This window comes from Aegilops tauschii, chromosome 2 (genome assembly GCF_002575655.3).
Source record: "Aegilops tauschii subsp. strangulata cultivar AL8/78 chromosome 2, Aet v6.0, whole genome shotgun sequence".
Taxonomy (NCBI): Eukaryota; Viridiplantae; Streptophyta; class Magnoliopsida; order Poales; family Poaceae; genus Aegilops; species Aegilops tauschii.
In genome coordinates this window covers 19,542,500-19,548,499 of record NC_053036.3, presented here as the reverse complement: position 1 = coordinate 19,548,499, position 6,000 = coordinate 19,542,500, and positions in this window count along the sequence as shown.

Below are 6,000 nucleotides of genomic sequence, written 5' to 3'. Positions count from 1 at the left end.
AAGTAGAGGCATACTAGGGACACTTTGTTTTGTCTATTTATTCACACATGTACTAAGTTTCCGGTTAATACAATTCTAGCATGAATAATAAACATTTATCATGAAATAAGGAAATAAATAATAACTTTATTATTGCCTTTAGGGCATATTTCCTTCAATCTTCACAATTGGGGTACAACCCTTTTTTGTGATCCTCTAACATGCGATCAAACTTTAGCTTCTCCTTTTGACTTTTGCACTGTCTCCTTGCATCAACAATGACCCGGCGGAGATCATCATCGGCCACATTGTCTGGTTCCTCTTAATCTTCAGCAGCTTCTTCCCCCGTGGCAGCATCACCGTATTCAGGGGGCACATAGTTGTCATCGTCCTCTTCTTCTTCACTGTCTTCCATCATAACCCCTATTTCTCCGTGCTTGGTCCAAACATTATAGTGTGACATGAAACCCTTATAAAGCAGGTGGGTGTGAAGGATTTTCCGGTCAGAGTAAGACTTCGTATTCCCACATATAGGGCATGGACAACACATAAAACCATTCTGATTGTTTGCCTCAGCCACTTCGAGAAAATTATGCATGCCCTTAATATACTCGGAGGTGTGTCTGTCACCGTACATCCATTGTCGGTTCATCTGCGTGCATTGTATATTATTAAGTATGTCAAAAACCATTACAGAACATCATGAATAGATAAGTGACCAAATTAATAGAAGTTCATCATCACATTAAAACCAAAGTACATACATATTGTTCAATGAGAACTATATATGTATGTACTTTGGTTTTAATGTGATGACATCCGCAACATGCAACTCCAATATCATCTTCTCCTCCTCAATTTGTTTTATTTTTTCCTTCAAGTAATTGTTTTCTTCTTCAACTAAATTTAACCTCTCGACAATAGGGTCGGTTGGAATTTCTGGTTCACATACGTCCTAGATAAATAAAATCTATGTCACGTTGGTCGGCATAATTGTCATAAACAATAAATGAACCAAATAGTTATAAAAGATAATATATATACCACATCCGAATCATAGACAGGACAAGGGCCGACGGGGGCGGATACCAAAACCATCGCACTATATAATAACAAGAAATAATAAAAGTAAGAAAATTAGACAAGTATCTATCTAATCATACAAGTAAGAATTTCTTTCTTTCAGAAAGAAGATAAGAACAAGAGGCTCACCACGGTGGTGCCGGCGACGAGATCGGCGCGGGCGATCGACGGCGGTGAAGACGGGGACGGGACGTGACGGACCGCTAAACCTAGACAAATCTCGAGGAAAATGGATCTTGGAGGTTGAGCTTCGAGAGGAGAAAGCTTAACTAGTGTGGCTCGGGCATTTCATCAAACACCTCATGTGCATAGGAGGTGAGCTAGAGCACCACAAAGCTCTCCCCTCGCCGGCCAGAAAAATCAGAGCAGTGGAGTGCTCTGCTCGCGGGCGAGGGAGTATATATAGGCATCTCATTGGTCCTGGTTCATGGCTGGAACCGAGACCAAAGGACCCCCTTTGGTCCCGGTTCCAGCCACGAACCGGGACCAATGGATGTGGGCCAGGAGAGAGGCCCATTTGTCCTGGTTCTTGTCTGGAACCGGGACAAAAGGGTCCGGACGAACCGGGACCAATACCCCTCGAGGCCCGGCCGGCCCCCTCGGCGCACGAACCGGGACTGATGCCCCCATTGGTCCCGGTTCGTGACTGAACCAGGACTAATGGGCTGGCTAGACCCTGAACCAAAGCCCTGTTTTCTACTAGTGGTATAAAGAACACTATAAGTAACATAAAGAATATCCATGTCCATAGACCACCTACCGACGACTACAAGCAATTGAGCGAGCTGAAGGCACGCCGCCGGCATTGCGCCTCCCTTATGGGAGTCAGACAAACCTTGTTGGGGTAGACTGTCAAGAAGTCATCGTGTGAAGACCCCAAAGGACCAACATACCAGAACAACAACCGTTGCCGATAAAAAGAAGCATACATAAAAATATCCAACTTGTAGAGACATGCAGAGAGACGAACGAATACCAGATTCATAAAGATTCACAAAGACAAACACCAACTGAATCCTGCAAGATGAGACACACCATCTGACGATGCTAGATGCAACCACTGGAACCGGGGCTAGGTGAGGAGAACCTTATTCCATTTTCAGAGAGCCACCACTGCCTCACTTCCTGAGCAAAACACAAACCCTAAACAAAATAAAAAACACCTATAAAATGAAGCAGGATTTGGGATCCGCCCTGCCTCCATGGCCCAAAGACCAAATGAGGCGAGCTAGATCGGTGGTAGCACCTGCAGGAGGCGTGTAAAACTATTTGCTGGAGTCACTTGTTGGGAAGAGGAGGAAAACAATTCATATGTTTGGTTGACTATCTATTCCTGGGATGTTTGCCATTTCTCTCTGAATAATGCATTTTTTTAATAATAAACCAATAGGTATAATCGATTTTGAACTTCACGTCTCCATGAAGATGAGTTGCACATCACATCTATTTTATTGTAAGAGGCTCACCAAAGAGCTAGCTATGGATAGAGGTGCGTGGAAGCTTGCTATCCATGTGCCAGAGCCATGAGTTGGTTGTGAGATCTTATGGAATTCACCTCTAGCCTACCCCAACTTGTTTGGGACTAAAAGCTTTGTTATTGTTGTTGTTGTTAGGCTCAGTACCAGACTACCAGTACCAACAATCAAAGGCATCCACAACCTTATCCTCTCCTACCTCTTCATCCTCCCTTCCGTTCGTCGTTTCTAGAGACTAGTGGTCAGTTTAAGTCGGGACACTTGTCGGTGAAGGTAGCGGCGCTCGAGGCAGAGGGCATGATTGTGCTGCAGCGATCTTTGCTAGTGAGACGTCCATGACCACGATCCTGTCGGTAGCTTCACGGGAGGCAACATCAACCTGATGCGTCATAATATGATGGTTCTTTCCTCGGGCACACATGTGACAGCGTGGTCTTGAGCTGGTAGGCGATTGCTACAGCTCGACAGGGGGTCTTTGTTAGCGACCAACCGTACACTCTTCACGGGCTGGGCCATTGGTTGCGCCTATTGGGCCTGGGCTGATGGGAAGCAATAGAAGGCAGCAACTACATATACAAGCGAACGGGCTACGAACGACTCGGCTTGGATCAGGACGGCTTCGGCCTCCTCTGCTTCTGTCTCTTCTTCCTCTCGTGTTCCTCTCCTCCTCTGTACTAGCTAAACCTTGGTGAATCCATGGCTTGTAGTTCAAGTCCTTGAGCAATTGATCTCTGTACTAGTGTGTTGCTAACAGTCTTAGATCTACATATCCGGTGACAACGACGAGTATGTTTTGCGGATTGATCCTGCCACCACAGATGAGGACATCAGGGCATGGGGATGGAGCAGGACTGATGGAGTGTCCCGAATTGGTATTTTGACAGTGATGGTGACCTGATCTCTCGCTGATCTCTGTAGCATGTGCGACGGGGAGCTTCGTTGTTCGGAACCTTCGGTAATGATCGTATCTTGTTGTGACTCGAATGTCTGCATCTGCGATCATGATCTTCACCTGCATCGTGTGTCAGGTCAACATTGTGTTAAACATGTACATGCTGGAATCGCGGAAAGTGATGACAACAATACATGATGACTATGATTTGATGGTGTTTCTCAAGTACAAGTCTTGAGCTCTAGTGTGAAAGCCCAAGGTTTGACCCTAAGAGCATCTCCAGCCGCGCCCCCAACAGCCCCCCCCCCCCCTCCCCCCGGCTTTTTTTAGCGCCGGCGGGCGAGAATCAGCCCATTCGCGCCCCCATGAGTCCGCTTTTCGCCGGGTTGGGCCGAAGTAATAGCCGGCGCACCCGAGCCGAACCCGGCACGCTGGGGGGCCTGGGGGCACCGGCACAAGCGAAAAGGGGCGTGGGGCCACTCTGTCGGCGAGTTGAGAGCCTTTTCCCGCCATTTCTTCCCGCTTTCCCCCCGGCTTCCCTCTCATTCTCTCCATTCCTCTTGCCAATCTCCCTCCTCCTCCCCTCCCAGCCGGCCGCCATGCCGCCGAAGAAGTACGCGCTCCCCCGCACCGCAACGGCTGCGACCGCCACGTCACCCAGCCGAAGCAGAGGAAGCCGAGGGCGCCGCCGTCCAAGCCACCGGGCATGTCCAACGCCGACTCGAGGGCGGAAGTTCAGCGTCGGGAGGCTGTCACCACCGACCGGCGGAACAGTGCCAACGCCAAGAAGGCCCGGGACAGCACGGTGCTCGCGGTTGCGGCTGCGGCTGCGGCGGATCAAGCGGAGAGCTCGGCCGAACAAGCCGAGGTGGCTCGCGTGGGGATGATGAATCCACCTGGCGGCCACGCCCAGTACGCGCCCTGGAGCCAGCAAAGTGTCGGTTCTCCGGCCGGCTTCTCGTCGGTGCCGCAACCCTGGGGATGCACGCCGTCGCCGGGCTACGCCGGCGGGGACGCGCATCAAGTGGGCGTCCAAGGAGCAGGAATGTCTCGCCGAAGCGTGGAAAGTCATCTGCCTCGACCCGATCATCGGCACGAACCAGAGCATCGAGGCGTATTGGGAGCGCATCAAAGCCGAGTTCGACGAGCGCAAGCTGGTCGACCCCTACTTCAAAGGCGTCTACATGCAGCGCTGGTCGAAGGCAATGGCGCATTGGGGGCTCATCCAGTCGGCGTGCAACAAATGGGATGGGATCGTCGAGGAGATCGCGGCTCGCCCGGAGAGCGGCGCCAGCATTGAGGATCAGGTATGGCACGCCGGTCTCCCACTTCTTTTCGCCGTGCGCACCCACCAACTGATTGTTCCTCGGCGCAGCTGCTGCGCATGTTCGCCATATATCGCCAGGACAGCAGCGACAAAGAATTCAAGTACCTCCATGTCTTCAAGCGGATCGAGAAGTGCGAGAAGTGGGCAGATGTCCGGCGCACCCTTGCCAAGGCCAAGGAGACCTACAAGCCGGACGCGCCGACGCAGGGCGCGGGCGACGGGGGCCCCGAAGGCAACAAAGGGGCCAAGAAGGGGAAACACGCCGACTCGGTTACTGCGCGCGTGCAGGAATCCATCGAGCATTCCTCGCCGACGCACAGGCCTGGGTCGCCCTGCGTGAAGAGAAGACCGAGGCGCGGTGGTCGGTGTTGATGATGAGCAGCGCCGTCAAGCTCGACCTAATCCGGACCAACGTCGCCGCGAAGAAGAGGAACACCGACCTGGCTTTCCTACTGGGTGGGGCGGACATGCTCCTAAGCAACGACGAGCAGGTCAAGGCTTGGTATTTGGCGGAGCGCGGCCTCATCCTGAACCAGCTGCCGTCGACGGCGCCGCCAACTCCCACGCTCACGCCGACGACGCCGCCAAGTCCGAGCGATGATGCCTCCACGACGCCCAGCAGCACAGAAGCCGCGCCGACGCCGCCCAGCACAGAAGTAGCTCTGACACCGCCAAGCCCGCGCACGCCGACTCCGCCGACGCCGCCGTGTGATGCGTTGCACGCACGTCTTTTCTTTCTTTTTTTATACGCCAAACTTTTCATTCGATCCCCGAACTGTGGCAAGATGATGATTGCCGAACTGGGCCGCTGATCGCCAGAATTGTGGCATTTTTTTGTGAGCGGGAATGACCAAGTTTGAATTTGCCGCGGCGCCTGGGGGCGTTGCTGGGAGCTAGGTCGCTCCCAGGGCCAATCTATCGCTGGTTCGCCCCCAGGCCGCTCTTTTTCGGCGCCGGGGGGGGGGGGGGGGGGGAGGGGGCGGCGATGGCAGGAGATGCTCTAATTGGTTATGTCTGTAAATGACGATGTTTTTGTGTCGTTACCTTATTGAAGGCATTGCTCAAATTTGCTTAGACTTGAACCTTAGGGTGAAAACCCAAGAACTGACCTTTGGTGGTTGGATTTGGCGATGCCCATTATACTTGTGATGTCAAGAGATGGTTGATGTGGGCATGGGCATTGTTTTGATTGCTTCTAAGTCTTTTTTCTTTTTCTATACTCCACCTAGCATAGCTTGGATCCT